General features: G+C 39.4%; 1 pseudogene; it reads right to left on the bottom strand.

Annotated features, from left to right (window-relative positions):
• Window positions 1-265: 265 nt before the first annotated feature.
• LOC115849937 (small ribosomal subunit protein uS10 pseudogene) lies at window positions 266-641 on the bottom strand (annotated as a pseudogene).
• Window positions 642-15,071: the final 14,430 nt, after the last annotated feature.

Below are 15,071 nucleotides of genomic sequence, written 5' to 3'. Positions count from 1 at the left end.
CTCTTTTTCTCAGTGACTGCACCATTTTACATTGCCATAGTCAGTGAATAAGGTTCCAGTTTCTCCACACTCACAAACACTTATTATTTTTAGGGGTTTTTTTATTATTATGGTGATGTGAAGTGGTGCAGCATGGAGTTTTTGATTTGCATTTTTAAAATAATTAATGACATTTAGTATATGTACACGTGCCTCTTTGGACGTTTGTATATTTTTTTGAGAAATGTCTATTAAAATCATTGTCTTTTTGTTTAACAACTGGTTATCAATTTATTTGAAATGTTGATTTAGACATCTGTAATGATAACTTCAACCTCAGCTCCATACTGACGGAAGTAATTTGCTTAACAATCTCAGAAGGACTGTGCAGGTTAAGAGTCTCCTGTGGATCCTCATCTGGAAAAAAAACCAAGTCTTAGAAGCTTCACCACAAGTTTTCCCTGTAGCTTTTCTCAGGAGTTTTGGTAGGCATCTGAACTGGTCCTTTCACTTTGAGCTTCTTTTCCTTTGCACCTCTGATTAGGTAAGCACACACCTTCTCCAAAGCTTTCACACTGCAGCTGGTGAGGATGATTTGAATCCAGTGAATCACTGCCTCTGGCTCTACCGCTGGGAGTTTTTCCAGTATCTTTGAAAGCCATGACTGTGGTAGACAGCTCCCTGATTGACTTGTTCCTCAGAGAAAGAGAACCTCAGTGATTCAGGAGCATGAACTTCCTAACACACTGCAAGGCAAGTCAGTTCAATATCCCCTTGATATATCAACAAACAGTGTGGTTTGTTTGTGTGCAATGCACAAGTGACCAGTGAAGAAATGAATGAAGATGACCCAGGTCTTTTCTGAACAACAGTGTCTTTTCAGCTTTCTAGAACAGACCTTTTATTAAGTAAGTTCTAAAATATATTACATTGGATAAAAACAGTCCCTGCAGAATGGAGGGGTTCTCCCACCTGTACAGAAGCCACCCCCACAAGCATCACTCCAAACAGTCTCACATGGCCTCCCACCTGGCTCTACACAAGCTTCTTGTACTAGCTACCATGCCCAACTGGTAAGGCGAAAGTTCAAATAGTTTGAGTTTCCAAAAATGTTAAACATCAGGCAGTTACTGATTTGAAACTGTCCCCTGGCAGAAATTAAATCCCTTTCATTTTTATACTTTGATAGGTAGGAGTTAGGGAGGATACCTGTTGTCTCAAAGTTGCCAGGAGGAATTTTTTCACTTTTTATTATTATCTTCCTTCCACCTTTTTGTTTTTTAAAGCAGCCACCTCCTCCCCACCATAAATAACCAGTTCCCTCTACTTGCATAGTAGTCTTTTCCTTGTATTTTTTAGTGACAGGTAAATCCCCAGAACCTTAAATTCAATCACTCCATTGTTCTGTGAACTTAACCTTAAAAAGCCAAAATGAAATCAGGAACCTACTCTGGTTCTGGGATTGGAAAAGTTCAACTTAATAAGGAACTGCAACTGAGTGGTGATAGTCACCTCCGTACATATTTTTAAGGAACATAGTTTTTCAAATGACACTCTCAGTGAAGACTATTATTTGTCCTTCTCAGGGTTTTGTGTGCATGTACGTGCAAGTATATATGTGTATGTGTTCTTGTGTTTTTCACTTTCATCCACCTCAGATACATTGCCTAACCCAGAGACTTAGCACTGGTCACTTCCTCTCATCCTCACACTGAAATAAAGTCATAAAGAGTCCACCTTTCCCATAGTCTTTGAGTTTGTGTACTCCTCCACCCCATCCCTGAAGCCTAGCTCAGATCTCCGAGATAATTCACCACCACCTGTGCAATTACTTCTTGAATGAATGTAGCTGTGTGCCAACAACACTGAAATTTACTTTATATAATTTTCACATTATTAAACAGTCATCATTTCACCCACCTGCCCAAACATATAAAAATGCAGTAATTGTTAGTTCATAAACTGTAAAAATAAAAACAAACAGGTACCAGGCTGGATTTCACCTAAAGGTTGTAATTTGTTAATCTCTGATTTAGCCCATAAGCTTCTTGATGACAGAGGCCTATATTTTAATCTTTGCACCGCCAGTGATGAGGAAAGTGCTAGTTGCTTGATACAGCAGGTGCTTGATAAATACTTCCAGAAGAGTTGTGACAATTTATCATAGTATCTTTAGAGCCACAGAAGACATATTCATATTTGTCCATATTTAAAAACAAATGAAGGAGAGCTGTGAGATTGTATGAGTTATTTTTTTTTCATAGTAGGAACTTTACATTTCAAAAATCTTCAATACCCTTAATATTTGTAATAGGGAAATTGATAAGGGAAATGCTTGATTTAATACTAGCAGACATAGATTTTAATTTATCCTCAATAATATGTTGAGGGTTTTTTCATATTCCTGACTCTAAGTTGGAACAAACACTCCTGTGTCACGGACTCTGTGTGTACTCTCAGTTAACTTTTACCAAATACAAAGAAACACATGGAGGTGTGGCTCTGGCTGGCTATCAGTCATCAGAGATTCGTATTGACCATGCCACTGATGCACTGGCCACAGATGGTTGTTTTAAACTCCCTGTGCAGTTCTCTCACTGCACTCATGCTGTAGAAGCCTTCTGCCAACAGAATGATCCCGTACAAGAAGAAAAATGATGCGGTTCCATAGATGACACACTGCATCAGTTGTATTCTATGAAAAGAAGAAGATCCCAAGTGGCTAAGTTCATGGCATGGTAAACAGATGTTTTTGGCCTCTGGAGGAAGGCCATTAGGGTGACATCCCTTGCCCTGCTGATGGCTTCAGTGGGCTCATGGGGCATTGCAGGCAGGCATCCCTGCCCAGTCCACTGCAACCTGGGCCTTTCTTCCAAGGTGGGCAGCCTTCCCAGACAAGAGAGAAGTTTCCTTTGGGCAGGGGCCCAGTTGCAATCTTTTAATACTTAATACATTAGATTCATTTTACATATAAGTAAATGCAGACATTGAGGATGTAAGTCAGTCATCCAAGGATACAGGGTTAGTGGCAGAATCAGCCTTTAACTCTGTTCCGATGGACGACATGTTCCTTCCACCACATCAAAATACCTCCTAACAAGGCCTACTGCTTTATGTTATTCTACTGAAACCCTAAGCAAACACTTAGGGCTTCTTTAAGAAGTAAATTGGGCATGTGCTTTTTGCACTGAGATTCTCACTACACAAATCATTGTACGTAAAGTAGGCTTAAAATGCAGAAAGTTAATTCACAATTAACTTCGTCTTAATTAAAAGACAGAGATCCACGTGACTCTTTACAATCTTTAGCAACCCACTGGAATCACTGGGAGCTTTAGAAAATACTGGTAACTGAGTCCTATTCCCAGAGATTATGATGTAATTGGTGTGGGTGGAAGCATGGACATGGGAATTTTTAGAGCTTTCCAGAAGTTTGAGAGCCATTAATCCAGATCATTAATTAAATCAAAACACCTTTCCCCCATTCAGCCATGGTTAAGTATTTCTTGGTCTTCTTTGTACATAGATGTCACTCAATTAATGCCTTGTCCTGCTTAATTGCCCCTAACATTCTGCCCCTTATCACTTTTCTCGCTTCTTTGTATGCCATTTATTGACAGATAAAAAGGAGTAAAATTCCCTCCCTAAGGACTCTTCCAATGTGTTTCCATTATAGTTCCATAAAAATTCATTCATGCTTTTTTCAGTCTGGTGAAGTTTCTTATAACTACAACAACAAAAACAAACAACAACAACAAAAAACAAGCATTGTTAATATTTGCCATTCAAAAAGCAAAAAACTCTGAAGGATAGAGAAAGGGAATAATATTTCAAGGCAATATATACATTGCTGCTGAATTTATACAGTTAAGAGATCTATGCATGGGAGTTAAGATTCCACTCAGAATGACTGCAGAATGGGAAGACAGAATTTGGGGCTAAACCCCAGGAATTTCCCTTTTTCTGCATAGAATGATGCCTGGGGATTTATTCTTCTGCCAAAGAGTTAAAATACTGTTCCTATAGAATTTGACTTGGGCTAAGTCTTCAGTGGGTTTCCAAACATCCCAGGGATGGTCATTTCCTGTGAGAAAACCGGAAGGTATCTGTTATTTGGTGTGATGATCGGCAGTGTCAACCTATCACTTTTCCACCATCCCCTATGTCCATGGTTACTGAGTGCAGGGTGTCCTATATCTGCACCTGGCCATTCCCAGGTGGAACTCTATCTCCAGGCAATAACACCCTGAGTTCCAAACAACTGCCAATATCTTCCATTACTTTTCCTTTCTCTCACAAAGCTTTTCTTTATCCTCACACAGTAAACTTTAATTAAAGGCAGTAGTTATCTGCCAAGTGAACACACTGTAGTGTTTTTAGTCCCTAATTTTTTTATTGTACTAAAATATTCATAACATATAATTGACTATCTTAAGCATCTGTAAGTGTACAGTTCAGAGGTATTAAGAACATTCACATTGTTGTTCAGTCATCACCACCATCCACTTCCAAAACATTTTTCATCTCACAAAACTGAAACTCTATACTCGCTAAACAATTTACTCCCCATTTTCTCACCGTATGCCTCCTGGCAATCACCATTCTATTTTCTGTCTTTATGAATTGGGCTATGTTAAGTTCCTCACATAAGTTGTATCATACAGTATTTATCCTTTTATTACAGACTTATTTCGCTTAGCATTAAAGTCCTCAAGATTCATCCACGTTACAGCATGTCCCATATTTTCCTTCCTTTTTAAAACTGAATAATATGCTATTGTATGCACAAAATACATTTTTCTTATTCATTCACCCATTGAAGCATGTGTGGGTTGCTTCCTTGTTTTAACTATTGTGAATAAGTCTGCTATGAACATGGATATGCAAAAATCTCTTTGAGACCTTGCTTTAGAGTGTATACTCAGAAGTAGAATTGGTAAGTCATATGGTAATTCTACTTTTAATTTTTAAAGGAAGCAACATACTAATTTTCACAGCAGCTATATTCGGTTCCTAGACTATGGTGATGATTCCAAGACTACATGCACTTTTCAAAACTAATCCAAATGTACTTTATTGTGTATAAATTATAGTTTAATCTGACATTTTAAAAAGCAAAAGCAAAAAATCCTCACCAACATTTATTTACTGGTTTTATTTTTCAAATTAGCAATCCTAATTAATGTGAGGAGATATCTCACTATAGTTGTGATTTGCAGTTCCCTAATGATTATTGATGTTGAGCCTCTTTTCATGTGCTTACTGGCCAATTTCTCTTCTTTAGAGAAATGTCTATTCAAATACTTTGTGCATTTTTGATTTAGATTTTTTTCATTGTTGTTGAACTATACCTATTGTTGTCTATATATTCTGGATATTAATCTGTCATCAGATATATAATTTGAAAATATTTTCTCCTATACGTTTTCCTTTTACTCTTTTGATATTATCGTTTGATGCACAATATTTTTAAATTTTCATAAAGTTCAGTTTGTCTATTTTCCCTTTGGTTGCCTATGTCTTTGGTGCTATATACAAGAAATTATTGCCAAATAAATGTGAAAATTTTATGTCTTTTTCTAAAAGTTTTGTTGCTTTATCTCTCACATTTAGGTCATAGATCTATTTTCAGTTAAATTTTGCATATGATGTTAGGTAAGGATCCAACTTCACTTTTTTCAGGTGATTGTCCAATTGCCCCTACAGAATTTATTGAAAAAAATTGTCTTTTCCCCACTGAATGAATGGTGTTGGCACCCTTATTGAAAATCATTTGACCATATATGAAAGAGTTTATTTCTGGGCTCTCTATTCTATTTCATGTGTCTATATGCCTATCTTTATGCCCATATCACACTGTTTGGGTTGCTGTATTTTTGGAGTAATTTTGAAATCAGGAAGTATGAGTCCTTTGGTTTTTCTCCTATTTTTTTCAGGATTGTTTTGGCTATTTGGGGGTTCTTTGAGATTCCAAATAAATTTTAGAATGAGTTTTCCTGTTTCTGCAAAACAATATATATGTCTTTCAGTTTTTCACATTGATTACATTAAATCTCTAGATCACTTTGGGTAAATAGCTTAACAATAATAAAACGTCCACTCCATGAACATGGAGGTCTTTCAACTTATTTAGTTATTATTTAATTTCTTTCAGAAATGTTTTGCAGTTTTCATTGCACAAGTCTTTAATATCCTTGGTTAATTCTTAAGTATTTTATTTTTTTGGATACTACTGTAATTAGAATTTTCTTAATTTCCTTTTCAGATTGAATATTGATACTGTATAGAAATGCAACTGATTTTTATGATTTTATGTGGTGACTTGGTATCCTGCCTCTTCACTAATTTGTTTAAATTCTAACAGTTTTGCTTGTGTGTGTGTGTGTGATCTTTAGGGTTATTTATATATAAGATCATATTATCTGTGAACAGAGATAATTTTACTTCTTACTTTCTTATTTAGAGGCTTCTTATTTTTTATTCTTGCCTAGTTGCTCTGTTTAGAACTTCCACTACTATTAATATGTTGAATATAAGTGGTAAAAGCAGATATCCTCATCTTAGAGGAAGAGCTTTATTTTCACCATTTAGTGTGATGTCTGATGTGGGTTTTTTATTAACACTTTTATTATGATCAGTAGTTTCCTTCTAATCCTACTTTGTTGAGTTTTGTTTTTCTTTTCTTTTTTTTTTTTTTTTTGCAGTACGCGGGCCTCTCACTGTTGTGGCCTCTCCCGCTGCAGAGCACAGGCTCCGGACGCGCAGGCCCAGCGGCCATGGCTCACGGACCCAGCCGCTCCACGTCATGTGGGATCTTCCCGGACCGAGGCACGAACCCGCGTCCCCTGCATCGGCAGGCAGACTCTCAACCACTGCGCCACCTGGGAAGCCCATTTGTTGAGTTTTTGATCATCAAACCATGTTGAATTTTGTCAAATGCTTTTTTTGCATCATTTGAGATGATTGTTTCCCCCCTTTATTATGTCAATGTGGTGAATTACATTGATTGATTTTTTTTATGTTGAATCATGCTTGCCTTCCACAAATAAATCCCACTTGGTCAATATACTGCTGAATTCATTTTGTTGAAAATGCTGACATCAGTCTTCATGAAGGATATTGGTCTGTAGTTTTCCTGTAGTGTTTTTATCTGGCTTTGGTGTCAGAGTAATGCTGGTCTCACCTGATGAGTTAGGGAGTGTTCTCTCTTGGTCAATTTTTCTTATGTTTGAGAAGGATGGGTGTTAGTCTTTTTAGTGTTTGGTGGGATTCACTGGTGAAGAAGTCAGGCCCAGGGCTTTTCTTTTTTAGAAGATTTTTTGTTACAGATTCAATCTCCTTATTAAGTATATTCATATATTCTTTTTCTTTGTGGTTTAGCCCTGGTAAATTTTGTGTTTCTAGGAATTTGTCCATTTGACACAAGTTATCCAATTTGCTGGCATACAACTGCTCATAGTATTCTCTTATAATCATTTTTTATTTCCATAGATTTGGTAGTATTGTCTCCACTTTAAATTTTGACTTTTAATTTTGGATCTTCTGTCCTTTTTCTTAGTTCATTTATCTAAAGGTTTGTCAATTATGCTAATGTATTCAAAGAACCAACTTTTGGTATCATTGATTTTTCTATTCTCTATTTATGTCTTCACTAACCTTATTAATGTCTTCTGCTAGCTTTGAGTTTAGTTCATTCTTTTTTTCTAGTTCCTTAAGTTGTAAAGTTAGGTTGTTGATTTGAGACCTTTACTTGTCTGCAGCTATAAATTTCCTCCTTACCACTGCTTTCACTGCATCCCATAAATTTTAGTGTGTTGTGTTTTCATTTTTGTCTAATTTTTCCTGTGATTCCTTCTTTGATCCATTGGTTGTTAAAGAGTATGTTATTTGGTTTCCACAATTTCTGAATTTTCCAGAGTTTCTGCTGAAAGATCAGCTGTTAACCTTATGGGGATTCTCTTGTGTGTTATTTGTTGTTTTTCCCTTGCTGCTTTTAATATGTTTTCTTTGTATTTAATTTTTGATATTTGATTAATATGTGTCTTGGCATGTTTCTCCTTGGATTTATCCTGTATGGGACTCTCTGTGCTTCCTGGAGTTGATTAACTATTTCCTTTCCCATATTAGGGAAGTTTTCAACTATAATCTCTTCAAATATTTTCTCAGTCCCTTTCTTTTTCTCTTCTTCTTCTGGAACCATTATAATTCGAATGTTGGTGCATTTATTATTGTCCCAGAGGTCTCTGAGACTGTCCTCAGTTCTTTTAATTCTTTTTTCTTTATTCTTCTCTGCAGTAGTTATTTCCACTATTTTATCTTCCAGCTCACTTATCTGTTTTTCTGCCTCAGTTATTCTGTTATTGATTCCTTTTAGAGTATTTTTAATTTCCATTATTGTCGTGTTCATTACTGTTTGTTTGCTCTTTAGGTCTTTTAGGTCCTTGCTAAATGTTTCTTGTATTTATTCTGTTTCTGAGATTTTGGATCATCTTTACTATCATAACTCTGAATTCTTTTTCAGGAAGTTTGCCTATTTCCTCTTCATTTATTTGGTCATGTAGGTTTATATCTTGCTCTTTGCCTGCAAGATATTTCTCATTCTGCCTAGTTTACAGTATTTGAGATATCTTTTCCCTAGACTGCTGGGTAGTTCCTCTTCCTTCTGTTGTCTGCCCCTGGTGTGAGGTTGGTCCAGTGGGTTGTGCAGGCTTCCTGATGGGGAGGACTGTTGCCTAAATTCTGGTGGGTGGAGCTGAGTGTTTTCCGTCTGATGAGCAGGGCCATGTCAGGTGGTGTGGTCATGGATTCAGATAGAGGCCTCCATGAGAGCTCTCAGCAATTAATCTTCCCTGGGGCCAGGAATTCTTTAGTGGTCCAGTGTCCTGGACTCGGTTCTCCCACCCCAGAGCCTCAGGCCCAACTTTTGGTCAAGGGACCAAGACTCCATAAGTCTCTCTTCCTGGCAATAAAGGACTAACAAAACCAGACAAATGGTAAAAATAAAATCAAACTGCAACAGAAACAAGGAAACACACACACAAAAGAAACAGAAACAGAACCTAATAAATCGAAAAGCAAGAGAACAACCAGAAAAAAGAACCCAAGAATGAAATCAAACAATTAAAAGGAAAACTTATAAAAACACAAAACCAAAACAGGTTGCCAACTGAAGAATGAAGCAAAGAAACAAAACAAACCAACAAAAATTATTTAAAAAAAGAAGAAGGGAAAACCAGAAAGGGGAACAAAGACAGAACAACAGAATAGCAACATAGAAATATAAAAAAGATAAAACAGAAAATATATTAAGAAAAAGAAAGACAAACAAAACCCAGAGAAATTGTAGAAACGAAATCAAACAAAAACAAGGAAACACACACATAAACGAAACAAAAACAGAGCCAAATAAAACAAACAGCAAGAGAACAACAAGACAAACAGAAGAACTCAAAAACGAAGTCAAACAATTAGGATTAAAACTAACAAAAACACATAAGCTAAAAACAAAACCAAAGCAGTGTGCCAGCTGAAGAATAAAGCAAGGAAACAGAACAAACTGATAAGAATGATTTTAAAAATACTAATAAAATAAAATAAAATGGGAAAAAGCACAGGATAACAGAAAAGCAAAGTAGAAATGGAAATATATAAAAAAGGAAAAGTATGTTAAAGAAAAAGAATGGAAAAAAAGAGAAAAGAACACAACAGAAAAGCAAAGAAAAAATAGAAGTATATAAAAATATAAAAAGTATAAAACACAAGATCCCAAAAGACTAAATAAAAAAAAAAAATACTAAAAGAACAACTAGCAAACAAACAAAAGAAAAAACAAAACATAGCCAGAACCAACAACCAAATGAATCAAAACATAATAAAATTAATGGTAATAATTATGTTTCCCTGGAGTCTCTGCTGTAAATGTCCTTGGACACACCATGAGCCACAGCCCATCTTTGCCTCCTGAAGAGGCTCTCCTGCCTCTGGACTGGCTTCTGGACCTGCTGTGGGCCCTGTGGGGACCACTCAGCATCTGATCTGGCCCAGTTCCTGTGTGTGCCGCCCCCAAAGTCCACAGATGCCAGGGCTAGGCCGTTTTAATTTGTGGAAACACTCATTGTCTACTCAGATATTCCATAGACGCAGGGTCTACCTGTAGCCGATCATGGGAATTTAATGTGCAGCTTGTACAGCTGATGGAAAGATGTTAGATATTCTTCCTTAGTCACCCCATCCCTGGGGTTCAGCTTTGGTTTTTATCCCCACCTCTGCGTGTGGTCCACCCAAGGAGTCTGGTACTGAGGCTGACTTGGAGCGCTTTGTTCTGCCCCAGTGAGGACAGGGCTTAGAGGCAGTATGACTGTTTGGGTCATGGGAGCCCCAGTGGTGTCAAATGTGCAGGGAAGCCAGTGGCCACGGGCATAAGAGTTATGGCCCTAGTGAGGGCTTTTCTGGCACCTGGAGTAAGGCAGGTGATGGCCAGCCCTGGCCGCATTTTTTCTGGCAGCTGGCAGCAGTCACATGAGGGCCAGCCCCAAGAGGGCTTTTTTTTTTATTGCCCTGCAGCCATCACATGAGGACCAGCCCTGAGTGGGCTTCTTTTATTGTCGTTCCCAGCATGTGGGGAAAGAGATTACAATAGTGGCTGCTTCCCCTGACTATGACTCAGTGGTAGTGCCCTGCTTCCATAGCAGTCTGGTCTTCCTCTGTAGGCATTCCCTGCTGTGGATTTCCTCCCTCCTGTCCCATCAGTCTGTCTCCCCACAGCCAACAGCAGTTCTCACTCTGGGCCTATACTCCAATCCCCACACACAAGCTCCCAGCCCCCTTGTACACCTACGAACACATGTCCCAGTCTGGGGCCTGCAGGGCCACAGTACAGACTGTCTTTGTATTTCTCACTGTGTCCTGTCTGTTGCTGATCAGCCACTTCACCCTCTTCTGACAGCCTCAAATGCTTCTGTTCTGTCTCAATCGATTTCCCCATCAAAGAGGTGGTTTCCCCACTGGAGAGGCAGTTTCCCCAAATTTGGGAATCTCTCCTCTGCTTCAGCTCCCCCAACCCAGGATGCAGATGACATCCTGCTTCCTTTCCTCCTCCTTCTCCCTTATTTTTTCTGTCCTACCCAGCTTTACAGGGACCTTTATAGTCCTTTCCAGTGTCCAAGGTCTTCTGCTAGTTTTCAGCCAGTGTTCTGTGAGAATTGTTGCAACTATAGATGTATTCCTGATGCATCCATGGAGAGAGATGAACTCCACATCCACCTACTCCTCTGCCATCTTGGATCCCCATGGGTTTTTTTGGCTTTTTTTTTTTTTTTTTTTTTTGATTGTTGTAGGATATCTGTGCTGAGGAACAGCTCAAGGTGTAAAGTTAAGATCTTCTCATGTCTTTTCTGATCCTGTGCCTTTCCCTGGGCTTGTGCAGTCACTTTCTAATTTCCTGCATATATATGGTTGGTTTTGAATGTCTTAGACTTCAGTGCTGGGCCCCAAAAAGGGAAAAGAGAAAAATTAAGCAAGGGGATGGGTAAGCACTGACCTTTTAAATTCCCTGTAAGTCATTTAAGCCAGAGTGAGAGGGAATTAGAACAATGGGAGAAAGTGCAACAGCAATGGCTGCCTGACTCTAATCCACAATTAGAACACAAATCCTTGATACTTGTAGGACAAGGTTGTTTTTGCCCATTCTGGTTGCCAACGCTGTGTGCAAGGTGCTCCAGGAACCCATGCAGAGCTGCCTATGATAAGAATGGCAAAGGGGCAGTTGCCGCTGTGATAAGAGAGGAAATTGAATGAAGAGTGGAAATTGAATAAAATTGAAATTGTAAGTTTTTCTCTGGAAGTTGTATTCCTTAAATAGGATCCAGAGTTCCAAAATAGCTACATCAGACGGATTCAGCTAACACAAATGTTGTCTAGATGCGGAGACAGATTCCTGGTGTTTCCTACTCCCACTATCTTCCTAGAGTCCTTACTACACTATAGTTTCTTTAAAAAAAAAATTATGAGGTTGTAATTTAAATACACTTTTAAAAGAAAGCAGGTACTTATACCTCGCTCAGCAGGGCGTGGTCACTGGTGTTGGTGGAGAAGTGTTGCTCAAGGACCACCACGGTGCCCTCAAGAGCCACATACCCACAGGCACAGAACAAGGCGACCCCAGAGAAGCAAAGGAAGGTGGCCACCAGGGAGGCGTAGGGGACTCCTCCCAGACACTTGATGCAGCATTCGAAGCAGCCTGGACTCAGAGGGGAGAAAACGCATCTGTTAAGGGCAAAACACCTTCTAACTTTGTGAAGGCCACACATTAACAGAGAAGGCTTGACTCGTCCATCTTCCCATGCATGCTCTATGGATAATAGCTCAATGTCCCAAGGACCAGAGGGGGAGCTGTCGTCATCTCACATTCTGTGGGTGAGGACTCGGGGGCTCCAAGAGGAAATATGTAGCTTAATTTGCTCGGGGTGAGTGGCAGAGCAGCCAACTGACAAATAGTTATGGAGTAAGGCACAATTCTACAAGTTCTTGTTTGACCCGGGGTCGGGTGAGGGGCCCCCTGCTCAAGTAGCAGCGAGCAGCAGTCATCCCACTCGCAATGTCAAAAGAACTGCAGTGAGGCTGTGGTTCTATGAAGAAAAGCAACCGTCAAGTTTCCGCCAACCTCAGCCTTCTGGGGTTTCGGGTACCTATTTTTCTCTTTCTGCAGCAGCCAATGGCCTTCCCCGAGCCTTTAACCTCCCAGAAGAGTCAAATATAGTAATTACACTATTGCTGGGGTCAGAAAAGTGTCAAGGGAATCATTTTGGAAAGGTAGTGGTCATGTTGGTCCCTAGAAGCACCAAGTCACCCAGATCCGCTCAAGTGGGTCCGCTCAAGTTTCATGTCAATATCAGAAATTAGCTCAACTTTTAAATAAAAATGTTCCCCTGGGCCAGGAAGCACAATCAATTTAATCACAGTCCACCCCCACCTCGCCTCCTCAGAAGGAGAGCCTGCTCGACCTGCACCAGCTGGCCACCGACAAAAGCGACCCCCACCTGTGTCAATTCCTGGAAGTGTAGTAGTTTTTTTCAAGCACGATCCGGTTACCAAAAAAACTGGACGTTTGGAAAAATTGTGTCCTGGAATTTAAATTAGAGTGGAACGTGCCACAACAAACACCCAAGGGACTGTGGCACATTACTTCTTCCCCCTTCCCCTCCAACCACTCGACAGATCGCCATCCCTGCAAAACCGCTGAGATGAGCATGTTGCCGAAGGTAAGTGGGGTGACTCTGAGGAAGAAGGCTGGAGGAGGGAACCCCAGCACCAAGAGACCTGGACACCGGGTGGCTTAACAACGCTGTTCCAGCCACAGGGTCCATCACTCTTTCGGTGCAGTGGGCTTGCCTAGCTATAGGAAAGCACTCCTGGATGTGGAGATAGTGGTGCCGTTCAGAGTGGATGAAGCGCTACATGTGCAAGCTGGACCTCTTTGCTGGCAAATACTCCCCAGCTGCCTCAACCCCACCGCAGTCAAGCTTTGGGACCCAAGCCTACTGAGGCTTCAAGGATGTGACTCCAGGCCAGGTCATTGAAGCCTTAGGGGAATATAGGAGGTATTCCTTTATTTTATTTTTAATTGAATTTTTATTTTATTATGGAACATAATTTACAGTGTTGTGTTCCTTTGGCTGTACAGACACTTGATTCTGTTATACATGTACATATATCTATTCTCTTTTGGATTCTGTTCCCATGTAGGTTAATCCAGAGTGTTGGGAACAGTTGCCTGAGTTCAGCTTTGGTCCTAGATGGTAACATGTTTTATATACATTAGTATGCATATGTTAATCCTAACCTCCTAGTTTATGCCTCCCCCGCAACCTTTTCCCTTTGGTACCCATACTTTTGTCTCTACGTCTGTGACTCGGTTTCTGTGTTGTAAAGTATAGTTTATTTGTGTCAAGTTTTAAACCCCACCCATGAGTGATATCCTATGTTATGTGTCTTTCTCTGTCTAACTTACTATCCTGAATGTGATCAAATCCAGGTCCTTCCATGTTGCTGTAGTGGGCATTTTTCATTCTTTTTTATGGCTGTGTAATACTCCATTGTATAGATGTACCACATCTTCTTCTTACATTCATCTGTTGATGGACAGTTTGGCTGCTGCCATATCTGGGCTATCATACACAGCTCTGCAAGGAACAAAAGGGTGCCTGTGGGATTTTGCAAGGATGGGGTTCTATGCATATATGTCCAGGAGGGCCACTGGCTGATCATAGGGTAGTTCTTAGTGTATTTATTTAGGAAACCTCCATACTGTTTTCCATAATGCCAGTTTATATGTTAGTGCGCAGTGGGCTTGGCCAGCTGTTGGAAGGCACTCCCCAAGGCCTGAGGGGAATACTGGGGGCATTCCTTTATTTTATTTTAATTGAATTTTTATTTTATATTGGAGCATATTTGATGTATAATGTATTTATTTAGCTGTATAGCGTCTTGATTCAGTTATACTTCTACATTTATCTACTCTGTTTTGGATTCAGTTCTGAAATAGGTTATTAGATAGTGTTGGGAACATTTTCTTATTACAGCGTGTTTCCAAGCATTGTAAATTGTGGAGCAGTGAACGTTGGGGCACATGTATCTTTTTCAATTAGAGTTTTCATCTTTTTCTTATAGATGTCTAGGAATTGGATTGCTGGATCATATTTTAACTGTTTTTAGATTTTTGAGGAAGCTTTATTGTGTTATTTCTAGTGGTGTTACCAATTACTTTCCTACCAAGGCTGTAGGAGATTTCTCTTTCTTCCACACCCTCTTCAGCATTTGTTATTTGTAGAATTTTTAAAGATGGCCTTTTTTACTCTTGTGAGATTGTACCTCGTTGTAGTTTTGATTTGCTTTTCTCTAATAATTAGCCCTGTTGAGTACATTTTCATTTGCCAATTGGTCATATGTATGTCTTCTTTGGAGAAATGTCTATTTAGGTCTTCTGGCCATTAAAAACTCCCAGTTCTTATTGACATTTTTCTGCAATTCTCAAGAAGCTCAAAAACAGAGAGGGGGCAGTTGTTATCTAGAAATGAAGGCTGAGACAGTGAGGG

This window comes from Globicephala melas, chromosome Y, assembly GCF_963455315.2.
Source record: "Globicephala melas chromosome Y, mGloMel1.2, whole genome shotgun sequence".
Taxonomy (NCBI): Eukaryota; Metazoa; Chordata; class Mammalia; order Artiodactyla; family Delphinidae; genus Globicephala; species Globicephala melas.
This window is presented reverse-complemented; position numbering and strand designations above follow the sequence as displayed.